The following is a 15,694-nucleotide window of genomic DNA, read 5'->3' on the forward strand; positions in this document are numbered from 1 at the left end:
TTTCAGACAGATTTTGAATATTGTAATTTAAGTAGAGGCTTATTTTAAACTTGTGAGTTTCTGCTCTTATAACTAAGAATGTTTGGAAAAAAATGGGAAAGCTGGGAAAGAGTCTGTGTCTGTCTGTTTGGAGAGAAAAGAAGGCAGAGATGTGAAGCTTTTTGAAAAGAGGAAGAGTTAAAGGAGAACATACTTACTTTTATCTATCCAAGCTTTGGAGGAGCCATGCATGACATCCCACTGATTGGAAATCCAGCCACAGGATATTCAGGATATTCAAGCAGCAAGTTTTATATTTTCTAAAATCCTTCCAATTCAGCTATTTCTTTGCACCTGACACTGAATCACAGAATTTCTTGTGATAGTTTTGGAGTCACACCCTGTCCTAATGGAGATGCTGAGGAGTAACAGATGACTTGCCAGGGGGAGGGGATATTTTAGGATACCAGGGAAGTGGTAAACACATAAATAACCTTTCCCTCCTCTTGTGAAATGTCTGTGTGCCCTGCCTTGGGCAGAGAGAGAGAGGCAGAGAAGAGTAAATCATTCTGCCCTTGCTCCTCCCAGAGGAGAAACACCTTAGTGTCTCTCTCTGATGGACTTGATGGGAACATTTTCTTTACTTCCACAGCACGAGTGATCCTGCCAGGAGCATGGGAGATGGCACTTGTGAGGAAATAATTTCCAAGCCTACTGAATCCACCAGCATCACTTCTGAGTGCAGCCTGTCCCCTCGCCTGCCCAGGTGCCTGTAGCACCCTTGCCTGTCTACTTTAGAATGCTCCCATTGAGGCAGCACGTCCCTGGCTGTAGCACAGCACAGAAGTCCCTTCTTGTGGCAGAGGTGACAATCCTGTGTCACAAGGGGTGTCACAGCTGACATTTGCTGCTGGTGTGTGTAAGCAGTCTGCAAAACACGTGCTGCTCAAGTCTGCTGTGTGCTGTCATATCTTACACCTGGGGATCAATGAGTGCCACCTTAACTGCAGAAATGGTGACTGTGAAACACTGCAGGGAGAGACTTCATTGTCTGGCTAGATTCATATCAGCTCAGAATGCTTTGGGAAGGAGAAAAAAAAATAATAGAAAAAAAATAAGGGTGACTTTTGTTGCTTGGCTATCACTGTGACATTGCATGGAACTGCTGTTGAAAGTCAGTAATACCCAGGGACATGCTGAAATTACTATTTAGTAATAAAAATATAGGAATTCTTGGGGTAATTTTAATTGCTCCATATAAGGCAGGTTTGCATCTCAACCTTGAGTCCTACTTTTTTATTCTCTATCATAAAAAAAGATACAATAGACAGAGAAATTGTTCAGGGAAAGGTGATCAAAAAGAAAGGGGAGATTTTCTTTTGGGATCAGGCCACTATGGTACCTTTAGACTGGCTACACAGAAAACACTAATTAAAAAAAAAAGGGTATGTACAAAGAGCAACAGTATTGAATGATCTTACTAATGTTATCCAGATGGTCAAACCTGGGACCTTATTAATCTACTAAAATTTTAATGTGGCTAATGGCAAATTGCCATTTATAATTGCATTATTCCTTCCAAAAAACCACTCAACAAACTTAAACCCAAATCATCCTACCATAGGTGATGCTGTCCTCAGATGTAATGGTCACCCTCAGATGTAATGGTCACTGTGCAGTGAATTCCTGATTTTTCTCTTCTACAGCTGCTCTGCAGCTTGTTCAGACTAAGGACCAAGATGCAAGACTGTTTTTTGGTGGGTTTTTTTTTGTTTGTTTTGTGGAGTTTTTTTGGTAGTTTTCGTTTGTTTGGGTTTTTTTTTTTGTTTGTTTGTTTGTTTGTTTTTTTTTTTGCTAGGAGTCTTTGTTCAACTGTAATGCTTTTTACTTCAGAGAGATGGACAGCACTGTCCTTCCAAAACTGGACTAATAATATTTTGGTTTCTCCTTGAGACTTCTAACTCTGGCTTATAGAAGTTGCCACAGCTCCTTTGATATCTGTGGTAAGACATTGATTTGTCTTACATGATACCCTGGTATTCTTTTGTTCAACAGCCCTTTTCAATTTTCTCTGCCTGAAGACCTGATTTACTTTTTTGCTATTAGAATATCTAGAAGGGAAGAGCTGAAGGCCTTTCTTCCCCGGAAAATTTACATGGAAGCCATTGAGCTATAGAGTTGAAGTTCAAAAAGTGCAGTCTCACCTGACTGCTATCTCAGGCTTCACTTTTTTCTGCCTTTATTAATGTTTCAGCTTAAACATCCCAGACTTGTATATTTTTCATCTTTGACTTTAGTCATTAACCTGTACCTAGCTCCATATCCCTCTAATTGGGTTTTAAACAGGTTGGTACCAAATCATTTCTATGCCCCTCTAAAACATGGTTACACAAATAGTGCTTTCAAATTAAGCCAGATCTGCTGCAGACTTCTATTCAAATGAGAAAAATAGGATTTTGTATACTATATCATCTGTACCACAAACAAAATTCTCCCCCCAGCCATCCCCTAATATCACTCTAGAGACATAAAAAATGACATGGCAGAGAAAAACAGTGGAAAAGAAGAAGAAGGAAATTAATGCACAGAGGCAAGGAAAAAATGAGGTCTTCTGAGCACAGATAGTTAATGAGAGGGACAGGTGATGCATTGATGAGACACACACAATATGCTGGAAGGAAAAGGAGATACAAAAAAGGAACATATTATTACAAAACCTACTTGTTCTGTAACAGATGAAAGAGTGAGTATTGCATTGTACTCACTATCAATAACACTGCTTAAATTGGTTGCTTTGTGATGCTTATGACATAGAGATGATAGAAATCTCTAGTGTTTCAGTGGAGTCTTAGGCAATACAGCAACTAAATAAATGTAAACAGTAGAGCTACAGTTCAATTTCATCTTCTTACAAATATTCTCTAACTCCAGATCCTCTGGAGTGTTAAATAAGGAGCTGTGCTGATTTAGTGACCTGGATGATCCACCTCAGTGTGTGAGTTCAGAATGAAACCTCTCTTCCCTGACTACATTTAAAAAATCTGTAGGAAAGATTTTGGTGCTTTTTGCAGCAGAATCCATCACGGCCAGTTACCAGCAGCATGGTTCTGTAGCTACAACAGCCTTCATTGCTCTCTACCAGCCCAGGATACCACTGTAGCACAGAGCAGGACCTTGGTTTGTGTTTCAGCTTAAGAATATATGTGTGGTGATGGGTGAAAAAAATTGTAGTGCTAAACTGTCCATTACCTGCAACATATGATAATTATATCAAATGAGTTTGCCAGTAAAAGTTAATGACCAAAACTGTCTCTACAGATTTCACTTTGTTGCTTGGGATTTTTGCTGTGATACCTTTGACTGAAAAACCAGGGCTTTTTTTGGTTAGGTATCAATAAGCATTTTCAAAACCCTATATAAAAGGCAGCAAGGTGATTCCACAATTTCTGGAAATATGCTGATGTAGGGTTTTATGTTTATGTGATAATTTATTAGGAACAGTAATTACATGTTGGAGTTGGCTCATTCTAGAACTTAAATGTAACCCATAGGCTGCTCTGTAGTCCTCAGAAGATAAAAATAGCCCTGCAAATGCCTGTGTCTTCACCTTCTCATGCCTTGTTGGAGGACCCAGTCTGTTGTTTACTCAGAATACCCAGGTCACAGGAAGATGCATTTCCCAGGCATCAATCCTACAGGGATTCCAGTGGGACCAGTATTAGTGTAAAGAACCCATCTGCACTAAAGAGCATAGCAAGGACTTTTATTTTAATGCTCTGGTAAATGTGGATCACTGCATATGGCACAGGAAAGAATATTTTCATCAGTAACACCACAACTGACTTTACAAGTTAATGGTCTTCAAGATGTGGAGGGTGTAAATATTTAGAGTCACCCAGACCTTTGGATAATACAGCTCTAGAACTGGAGAATCTGTTCTAAAGGTACTTCAGAAGGATGAGTGGATCTGTGTTAAAGTTAAAAATGTTTTTGTTTTCAGCCTCTGTAAGGAGACTCAGATGAAATCCTTTTCTTTGATGGACACTGAGAATGAACCGAAGCTGGTTCTGACAACACTGTCGATCAAGAGATTAGCAATAGAACAATCTCTAGTTGCACATTTTTCAGCATTCAAAACCTTGTTCCTAGCCATGGTTTATAATGGCTGAAAGACATAAATATCAATGCTTCACTGATTTGGAAGCAGATACCCAGAGAAGATTCCCAAGTTACCCAAACTCTGCTGCATCCAGCACCTCCAACTTTCCAGCAGATGGTCACAAGTAGAAATGTGACCTGCATGGTTTGTTAGTGTTTACACTGGGGCAAAAACTTCAAAGCCTTGCTTGACTGGAAGTGAGATTGATTTTTTTTCCCTCAAGTTTGCAAGGAAAAAATAATTTAATGAGGGAGTTTTTGCCTATTACAGAAATTCCAAAGGGTATAAAACTCCTCTTCACCTGCACTGTTTCTTTCTTATTCAGAGCTTTCTTTACAATGCTATGCAAGGTTTTGACCTTTTTTGCCCTGAAAAATCACCAGGCTGATAACAAAAATTCAAAGCAATCAAATGCACTTCCTCCTCAAGGAGAGATAAAGAACATGAAATTACCATTGTCAAAGAAGACTTTTATTTGCCAACAACTTGGAAAGGGCTTTGAATAATGAAAACACCACCACCTCCTTATGTCTTTTCAGATGATTTATTTCCTTTGTCCCTTAATATCTAACAGTGATCATGATTCAAATTGAAAAATCATCTATCATCTCTCACTTTGTAGTTGGGTGTTAAAGGACAAAGAAAACACCTAAAGTAGGAAAAAAAAGTCAGAGCTGAGTCTCCATTGGCTTTTCAGTTGCCAGCACATTCATTTGGTACCCTTTGGAAGGTCAAACAAATTTAAAAAAATAAAAATTTATGAATTTCAGTGGAACTGGAAGATCATTTAGATAGTTAACTCCAGGAAGTTAGGAAGTCTGGCCCTATGTTTCACTTGCAAGTTGGTGAATGATGTTAAAGTCTTAGGGAATCCAGTTAGGATATGGAAGTGTTATTTCAAATCAACATCAGGAGTTAAAATGTGAACGCCTGCCCACACCTGATGAAGGTGAGTGGTCATCTTGAGGAAGGGATGAGGCTAAAGCCTTAGTTCAGATAATATTGCAGCCAAACCATAACTGAGGCTATTTCATTTTGGAATGGGTGTGTACAAGCAGCAGTGACTCTTATAAAGGAGAGACTCACAATATCCAGCCTCACAGTCAACTTGGGCTGTCTGCTCCACTGTGTGGGGAAGAGGTTTGCAGAAACACAGTGTTTTTTCCAAGAACTTGTATCATCTTTACTCACACACAGTTCCACATAACTCATATAACAGTGGCAGAAATGTAAAACAAAAGCTTGGACCTAGAAGTTGTACACTCCATGGACTCAAATTCTCCTGGCACTCTGGCCAACACAGAGCTTATCTCTGCTACAGTCTGGCCTTTTCCAGAAGCCCAGATACTTTTTTTAAGGACATGGTTTAGTGATGGACCTGGCAGTGCTGGGTTAATGGTTGGACTTGATGATCTTAGAGGTTTGTTTCAACCTACGTATTTCTCTGGCTCTGTGATTTGTGGAGGAAGGGTAATACCTCCCTGCAGAGAGTATTTCTATTTTTAGGGAGGCTGTGTGTTTGCCTTGCTTTCTGCTGCAGTCACATGCTTACACATCTTTGCTCGAGCCCATCTGGCAGCTGCACATGGAAGCAAAGCCCACATGCCAAGCCCTGCTTTTTATATCTTCATTAGCAAGGGAAACCTTTTGATCCAATGTATCTGACACAGAGGCAAAAACGGGAAATTGCCATTGTTTGACAATCTGGCATATAAATATATGATGAGGTAACTTCTCATGACATTAGAGCATATAGAAATGGAAAGAACAGTGGGAGATTGAAATCTTTTTCATAATTGCAGGCACATGGGGTTATGGACAGCTGGGTCAAGGATTGATGCCATGGAACACGAGTTGCAAAGGTTCAGGAGATTGTTAGCAAACCAATGGCTAAAAGACCATTGCACCAATGGCTTTTTGTGTACCCAGTCTGAGAGCAAAATGCACAAGCCCACGGGAAGGCTCTGGGAACGTCAGGGACCTGCAGCAAAGGGCCTTGACAATGTAAGTACTACAATAGCAGAGGACTTGCCTGTTGAAAATACCTGTATGATTCATGTCCTTTGCTACAAAGGAAGGGGAACTCTCAGTTTTGTGCAATTTCCCTTTGCTGAATAGATGTCACTGCAGAGATAAAACAATGCAGATAATTCTGTGTATTGACACAGCAGCAGGTAAGACAGCCTTGCTAGTATATGCAATTGCATACATCACCACGTTTCCATAATTTACAACTATTCTCTGGCCTTGCTCTGTGTAGAAGCAAGAATTCCTCATGTCCCAATTCTCATACCTGTCAGTGCTCCATTTGTACTGAAAGCATGTATTTGTCTCCCTTTACCACCTGGATCATGACAGTCTTCACTTAGAGTGGTTTTGGCTCAAGCAATAGTGATTTAAATGTGTTAAACTCAAGATCAAGATTTCACTCCTTGTGACTCATGGCTCAACCAAGCATATGATGCCATGGGAGCACTGATGGAGGACACTAAATGACCCTTCTGGAATTATTTGTGGAAGGATTGGAAAGGGCCCATCTACCATCCTTTTGTGTGACATATGAGTGATTTTAATATTCTGCCTTGCTTGCATAAAATGCTATCAGTGAAAACACCAAAAGGCAAAATATGTCCAGAAAATTATGATTTAAATTTAGCCTGAGAATTCCAATTTACACATCTATGTTTTCTTTCCCTCTGTATTATGCTGTTGTTTGGGCTTATTCTTTGGACAACAAAGTTTGGCCCTTTGTTATTCCGCAATTAAAATTAGCTATCATGTTATATTTCTCTTCTCTTGATTGACTCCCATTCTACTAATTCTCAAAATAACTTTACTTTTTTACATTTAGAGTTTCTCAAATCAGATCTTTAGCAGATCCCAGAGTCATTCCATTGTTATACAAATGCCTTAAAATACATAATTTATATGACAGGCAAATATGAGAGTACTTTTATTCTGACTTTTAAAATACCATGCAAACCTTCTAAAAAATAGGTATTGACCAGAAAATTGTGCATAAAAGCTGATTCTTGATAATTTTTTTTACAAGCAGTAGTTGTATTCTGAGGATTGTCTTCAAAGACGTTTTCACAAAGTCTTTGGATTTTAATAAGGAAACAAATTGAGTAGTCAGGCACAGAGAAAATGAAAGGTGAACTTGCAAGAATCTTTTGGTCAATACTTGGCAGTGCATTCATTAATTATAACTGTTATTATTGCTTCTAAAAGAACTTTCTTAGACTTATTTCAAATAAAGTCTGAAATACTAATAATTTATTTCTCTAATATTTTCCTCGCCCTGCAGCCATATAGTTCCCAATTGTAGTCATTATTACACCTGCCCTGTTCCATCTAACAGAGGAATTAGTCACACAGGGGTCTTTTTTATTAATGAAAACCATTCTGTGTGAACCACTGTGTAGGGGGAAAAGCCCATATGGGAAGGGTTTAAGGTGCAGGAAACCAGGAGGAGGAAAACCAGGGTCTGCAGTGAAGCTGTATGACCTCATCTTGAGCAGGAGATGTGCTGGAGCAATCAGCTTTGGGCTTCTAACTTGGAGAACTTGGAATCATGTTCCTTCCCTGGAAGTGTTCAAGGCCAGGCTGGATGGGGCTCTGAGACACCTGGTCTAGTGGAAGGTGTCCCTGCCCATGGCAGAGGGGTTGGAAAGAAATGAGTTTTGAGGTCCCTTCCAACACAGACCTTTCTGTCATTCTATAATTCTTCTCTCAGGATCAATCCTTTGCCTCATCTGCAGGGAGAATGCAGGAGCTGGGATGTGGCTCACTACAGGAAAATAAATTCAATCTAGGTGAGACATTAGTGGGTCTCACTGAAAGGAAGCTCTTGGTCTTGTGCCTGCCCTGCAAATTGTATGTGAGGGCAGGGAAACAGTGCTTTCCTACTCAATTCAGTTCTGGGAGAGGGAAAATTCTGCCTGGTTCCATTCCTTAGCAAGTCTCATCTCTGTGATTCTCTTGAGGGATTTCAAAGCACTCTTGACATGAATCACTAGACAAGTATGAATTATCACTCTCTCAGCTGTGATTTTGTGTATTTGATGTAGATTTGCCACAAGCAGAGGGAGCTTAGCTCAAGCCATGGTCTTGAGGACATGAAACATCTTCAGCCTAAAACTCAAAACTTAATAAATTCTTGCTGTCCTTTAGCTCTGTCTTGACTCTGCTTGCAGTTGCCACAAGAAGTTACCACAAGTTATGAGGCTGTGGAATAGATGGGGAAGGAACATACCTGGTCAGCAGATGGATCAGCTCTGCTCTTGTTGTGGTGGTGCAGCATGGCTCTAGTTCCAGCCTTCAGAGAATACAAGTTATGGGAACAGTGCCTTTGTACAAGGCTTAGAGGCCCTGCAGGGGAATGAAGGATTTGCTGTGTGTGCAAGACAGAGCTAAAGCAACAATCTGACAAATCCAAAAGGATGAAGGAGGAAACTGTTGCTGCATTTTTACTGTTTAGCCTTCAATATCCACCTCCTTTTCAGAGCTTGCTCACATGGGGGGATGCATTCCTGCCCAAAGAAGTGTTTTCTCTGCCCAGAAGGTTGGGGATTTGCAAAATACTTTGGGCAGGCACAGGAACATCATCCTGGGCTTATGCTAAGGCCAAAGGTTTCTGCTCTTACTTTGGGAAGAGCATTAGAGAACTCCCTGCAGCCTCTGCTCACAAATGCCAGGAAGGAAAGTCCAGAAGTGAAAATGTCTGTTTCAAAATGGTACCTGATTGACTCTTAGGGAGAGAGTAATGCTACAGATTGCAAAGGTCAAGAATGCTGATGCATTTTCCATTGTCAGCTGGAAAAAAAAAATCTCAGTTTAATTCAGCTGAATGGGAAAAACTTCTGTTTGACTCTGGTGGTTTCAGGTTATCACTCAAAGTGTTGAGGTGGTGGGGTATGTCTGGAGGTTGTATTTTGGAGAAAACCAGGTTTGTGCTGCACTGTGGCTCCACTGGTCTGTGTCATATCATGCACATGGGTTTGTGCCAGAGTGGTAAAATACAGAGCAGTCATAAGAAGGTCTTAAGTTGCACGTTGTCCTGTAACCTACCATGGTCAGAAGATTGGAAATGAAATTTCCATTTCCTGTCCCAAAATAAAGTTTAAAAAAGTCCTGAAAAAAAATGCTTCCAGTCAGAATGTTCCATGGTGTCACACTGTGACACGAAATAACTCATAGAAGCAGGCTAGATGTAAAAGGCAAGAAAAAGAACCCAAAAAGGCAAACTTTATTTTCTTACTCCACTATATATACAATAGCAAAAATGACAGTGGATTGGAGGGTGAAATTGCTACCTCTCCAACCACACTGGTCAAACCAACAGTTCATCGGTTCTCTCCACCCACAAAGAAGAATGCAAAACAATCATTATTTACATGAAAATGCGTGAGAAAACTCAGTTGAAATATGTAAATATCAGAAGGCATAGGAACTTTTAGATGAACTTTAAAACTCTCAAAAGAACAGTGCAACACCATGGTTCACAGGGAGAGGAAGGATGTGAGAAGGAAAATTGGTGTTTGATTTCTTCTGCATTATCTTCTGAACTCTGTTCAGAAGCTGTTTGTTGTTTGGAGTAGCTGGCTGGTGTTTTAAATGGGTTAGCCAAGAGAAATTCCAGACTCCACAATTTTCAACATTCCTGAAAGACTCATGTGCATGTTTAAGGGATGATATAAATTTCTTCTTTTAGTCTAACAGATCTCCTGTCATCTTGAGTGGACTTGCTCCATGATCTACTGATGCCTGGCATTTCCTTTGCTAATTTCATAGAACCTGAGAATCAGAGAATCATTTAGGTTGAAAATGACCTTTAAGATCTCTGAGTACAATGTTAACTCAGCACTGCCATTCCACCACTCAACCAAGTCCCCAAGTGTCACATCTCCACGTCTTCTAAATCCCTTCAAGGACAATGACTCCACCACTTCCCTGGGCAGTTCCAGTGCTTGACAATCCCTTTCTGTGAACAAGTTTCCCTGATATCCAATCTAAACTTCTCCTGGTGCAACCTGAGGCTGTTTCCTCTTGTCCTATCATTTTTTACATGGGAGAAAAGGCTGATCTCCACCCATCTGTCAGGAGTTGTGCAAAGCCAGAAGGTTCCCCTGAGCCTCCTTTTCTCCAGGCTGGGCCCCCCCAGCTCCCTCAGCTGCTCCTCCTCAGATCTGAGCTCCATACCCTTCCCCAGCTCCATTCCCTTCCCTGGACTCCCTCCAGCCCCTCAATGCTTTTCCTGCCATGAGATGCAAAAACTGAACCCAGGATTTGAGGTGTGGCTTCATGAGTGCTGAGCACAGCATGGGTGATCCCTTTCTCAGTCTGACTGCATTTAACTGCCCCTAATTATTCCCTTAGGGAACATGTGCCTGTTCCCCTGGTTTACAGATGAGGATGTCACCCATTCTATCTCTATAGAATGTATTCATGGGAGAATAGAACAAAAGGAAGTCATGTGTTTTTTAGATATTTTCTGAAATTTTTCTTCCCTTTTAAATATTTCAGTGAAGTTCTGAGGTATAAAAAAGTAGTTTCAGTTCAGTCAAAATAGGTCACTCTATTTTTGCTTAGTGAATAAAAAATGAAAAAGGTTCCAAAGAGGTAAAATGATAAGTTTTTATTCTAAAATTGATAAAATTGGACATTCAAATATCATAAGAACTGTCTTGCTTGACTGTTTAGTCCCCTTGAATCTCTCTTTTGTTCAACAGACAAGTGTCTTGTCTGTTGAACAGGATTTTCTGTCTCTGGACCTTTTTCTATCTAGGAGTAAAAACAGCATTGAAAAGGTGTAAAGAATTATTTTTTTCAAGCTGCTCAGCCTCATCCCACTTCTGCCACACTGGCTAGCACTAAACCTCCTCAATAAGAGCAGAGATTAATCAATGTTTGTTTCTTGGTGGCTGCACACATGCAGGCAGGCTGACTGCTAGTGTGCATTATCAAACTTCCACAGGCCCCTTTGGCTTTTTTCCCACCGATTTCAGCCGGGGAAGGAGTGCAGGATTCAACCATCTGAGTTGTTTGGCTTATTAACTCCACTGACAACAGAATGGCTGCATTTCCTCAAGCCTTTAAATCGCAGCAGCCGCAGCTCTTCCAGCCAAATTAGCAGGAACAGGCGGCGAGAGAGAGGCAATTCTGATGGAAGATGTGGCACTGCTTCTCCCCTGTGGGAGCGGAGCAGAACGTCATGCATTTATATGTCTGCAAATGAGCAGGGGCACGTATCCTTCATGAGCAAATGATCCTTGGTGGTATCCAGTGGGCAGCTGGGCTGGAATTAATATATTATGCTCATAACAACAATTATTCAGGGAAAATTGCATTATTTGGAGCAATGGAAAGTTGGCAAGGAGAGTTGGCAAAACACTACGATTTAAACTTATTTTGTTTTAAATAGACATTGAATGTGTCTGGATTGCCGGACTTGGTTTGGGATGCTGAAGAGAATACCTCAGGTTGTGCTTATCTCTCTTTATGTCCACAGTTTGATCTGTGCTTTCTCCTCATGGACTGCTCACTGCTGGGTGTGAAATGCCTTAAATTACCTTACCATAATCAACAAAAAAATTATAAGGCAGTTAGAATCCCTGAGTGCCCCTTCCACACATTAGGGTTAAATATTAGGGATGGACTAACATACACAAAGCTGGCATTGTCTCTAGTGTATTCAGAGAGGTAAAGAGCAGAAAATTGTGAAAAGAGTCTCCCTGCTCATCTGACTTGCTTCACTGCATGTATATGAAAACACTGAGCAAAGAGATATGAAGAAGTTTGTTTTTACACTAGAAATTCCTAAATAAACAACACAAAGCCTTAGCAGAAAGACTAAAATATTGCAAAACAAGAAAAAGGCTTTAGCAAAGCAATCAGATAAAGGTTAGTGGAGCCCCCAGTGAAGTGAATAACTGGGCATAAGTGAATAACTATGCATATAACCAATGCATACTTGCCTAACCTGGGTTGTGAGAAGTCTAGAGCCAGGTTCCTCTGCTGCAGGCTGCCTCTGTGATTGTGAACTATTTCCTTTGCATCTCCTATCACTCAGACTCCTTCTTTAACACCTGTAAACTGATTTACATACCTAGCACAATGTTTGAAGTATAGGTATTTAGTGTTTTTCTTACAACTAAAGTCAAAGGTGTAAAAGAGATTACTTTGGTGGTCTTGGCTGTATCTTCAATAGCTAATTAAATGGTGAGGAAGAGATTTGAGTAGTTGAAGCCAACTGGCACAGAATGACCTGTATCTATACTATTCAACTATTTTAACCTTCAAATCAGGGTGAGTGCATCCAAAGTGCCGATTAGGAATAGCTCCTGCCTTATGTTGATTTCTGAACCACATCCAGGAGTTGTCTGGGGGAACTGCATGTGGCCAGGCACCATTCAAACAATGTAACAGCATTTAGACAACTGGGATTTAGCACCCAAGTGTTAAGAAAGGCCTAATTTTCTGCTGTGAGATTAGCACTTAAGATGCTAATCACACACTTGGTGATTTTGCAAATGCAAAATATCACTTTCCATTGGAAAAGAGAGGTTTGGAGCATGTACTCTGGGTTATTTTTAACCAAATTATGCCTTCTACCTGCACAATCCATTGAAATAATGACAGCAGTAGTTTCTGACCCTTCCTGTAAGTGCTTGCTCCCAGCTATTTAGAAAACCTCTCCAGCCCTACAACGTGACACATCATGAAGATCAAATGCTGTTCCCTAGTTTATCTCTTAGAGAACTGTGGAGAGGTTCAGGGCTCTCAATAGAGCAGTCTTAATCAACAGCTGCTTCATTTGTGACTCTTGACTTCTGTCTTTCTATAATGAAGAACACTAAAATATTAATTATCTAGGTGCAAATGTTTGATGGTGATTACATGTAGATATGGTGGTGCCTGCAAATCCTCAGCTGAGGATAACTGAGGAACTATTCAAAATTTTGTATGTCAGAATCAAAATTGGATTTTGGAAAGACAGAGACAGTATTTTCCACAAGTAATGGTTAAAGGAAGTCAATAGTTTATTTACAAGTCCAGTTTTCAGTAGCAATGATTTCTAAAAAGTTTAAGAAAAATGTGACAAATAGAGTATTTTCTAAAAAATAAACTTGAAAGAGTTTATGCTGCTAAGGTAGTCAGTAGTTTCTTGCTTGACTGGGAAGTTCAACCCATGGGATGTCTAGAATTCCTGTCCATATACTTATTGGGAAAATATTTCAGATTTCTCCTAAATTATGTCAAACAAAAGAAAACTATAAAGTCATTATCAGTACACAGAGTAAGCTATTTTGTACTAACTGGAGTTATTTTTCTTAAGGCTAGGGAATTATGTTTCTTTATTAACATCCTTCACTCTCTGGGCACAGAAGCCCAGGAAAACTCTTGTTCCCACAGCAGGAGTGGGGCTGATCTTGAGCCATGTCATTGCTTTGCTCCCAGGCTCAGTGGTGACTGGGAGCATCAGTCTGTCACAGGAGACAGATTAGCTGAGGCCAGTTCATCCTGATGAAACAACATCCAGGAGAACAGAGATCACTGGAAAACCAGAGGAGAATGAGCAAGGGTGTGTGACCACCAAGGAAATAAAGACCAGAGGGTAACAAACGGCATAAATGTAAGAAAAGGCTGTGAACTGACCATTTAGCCTAGAAAGAAGGAAAAAAGCTGGAAACTTCTGTAAAGGTGCAGTGTACAGGAAAGCTTTGTAAGAAGGAGTAGAAATGTGTCCAGTGGCAGACACTGCACCAAAGTTCACCCCCAGCTCTGAGGACAGCTTGCACAGAGGTGGCAGCAGAGGATGCTGCCAGGGGGACAGCAGGGGGACACAGGCACTGCTCCTTGGCCTGGGCTGCAGAAGGGACTGGTAGCCAAGAGGAACGAGTGGTGCAGAGCTATTCTAGCAAGGCAGCAATGGAGAGATTGGTTTCCAGCACTTGGGCCTGGGAATTCTAAATTAGCTGTTGCAGACACAGCCTCAAAGTCTGTTTTCTTGTGCTCCCTTTGAGTTTTGAGGATGGAGCCTGACAGATCTCTTTTCACAGGGACACTAAACATACAAAACAAAAACATCATAATTCACACACTTTGTCCCAGCTCACAGGGCAGTAATTGAAAAGCAAGAGAAAACAACAGCAACTCTTCATGCTGCAGGAGCTACATCTGTTATTTGACTAATTAGTGACACATAATAACCCATAAGAGCCTTGGCAATACAAAAGCTTCTTTAATTCTGCCCAGTCTCCACAAAAAAACTCCCAATCTCACATTCCATTTTTAACTGCAGAGGTATGTGTAGCATACCTACCCATACAGTGTTGGGAAGCAATGAATCTGTGTAATGATGCTTTTTGAAGAAGAGGGAGAATAAAATTACTGTGTATGGAAAGGCAGACATGTCTTGCATAGTTTTGTTTGCAACCAGAAGGAAGATCAGTCTCTTTGTGCTTCACATGACCCATGACCAGCCCTACATTAATCCAATGGAGTGGGCAGGTACTCAGAGGAGAGCACAGAGTGCAGAGGAGGTGAGAGGGCTCTGTTATCTGGGATATCATAGAACTGGAAAGACTCAGGATCTCTGATCTTTCTGTCTTTGCTTGCTTTGGTTGAACTTTGCTTTTAGGTAAAATGTGTTTACTCAGCACTTTTTGTTTAGACACTTACTGATCTTATCTGGTGCTAAGGAAGAAAACCATGGTCGCAGCAGAAATTGGCAGCTGTGAGTTAATATTTTCTTTTACATGTATCGATTACAATGTCAAAGATTCAAAATCAATTCACTTAAATGTCACTCTAGAAAAAAGGAAGTCTGTCAGTGTAACGGAATATTGCCAAACTAGAGGAAACAAGCCAAGCCTGACTCCCCCATCCCTGAATGCATGGATACATATGGTACAAATAAGACAACCATATCTTAATATCAACAACAAAAATAAGAATGAAAAATCGGTATGAAATATACCCTATCTCTGCAATATTTATATTGAAGCATATGATGAATTCAGAAATGGTCTGGAATTCTCATTGCAAAACTTTCTGACTGATTTCACAGCTTCCCCAACTCTTTTCTTACATCCTCTTTTCCCTGCTGCAGGTCTATAAGCCTGCTGTCCTGTTATCCCAGCAGCATAAACATTTCATTCCTTCCATGGGATACAGACTTACCACATCCCTGCAGGGATTTAGTGAAAAATCATCCTCCTCCTCATTGCTCAAGAGAGTGCTAGCCCAATGTTTTCATTTCCTGAAGCTGCAGACTTTTTCTGGCCCCTGCTGTGAAGGGTAGCTCAGAGCCTGCAGGACTGTCCCTGCTTTTTATTCCATTCCTCTCCTTGCAATCTGTAACCAAATAGGTAAATCTATCAAAGTACCAGAACCAGAGCAGGGCAATTTGCTTTTCACTTAAATTACATGAATCAGTATAATTTTGCTTTTAGGCTGTTCACACAATGGATTATTAATGCCTTGCATGTCCAATGGTCTATTTCATTTCATGGAGTCAATAGATGCTCCATATACCTATTGCAGGCATCATCT

Source organism: Lonchura striata, chromosome 3 (assembly GCF_046129695.1).
Source record: "Lonchura striata isolate bLonStr1 chromosome 3, bLonStr1.mat, whole genome shotgun sequence".
Classification (NCBI taxonomy): domain Eukaryota; kingdom Metazoa; phylum Chordata; class Aves; order Passeriformes; family Estrildidae; genus Lonchura; species Lonchura striata.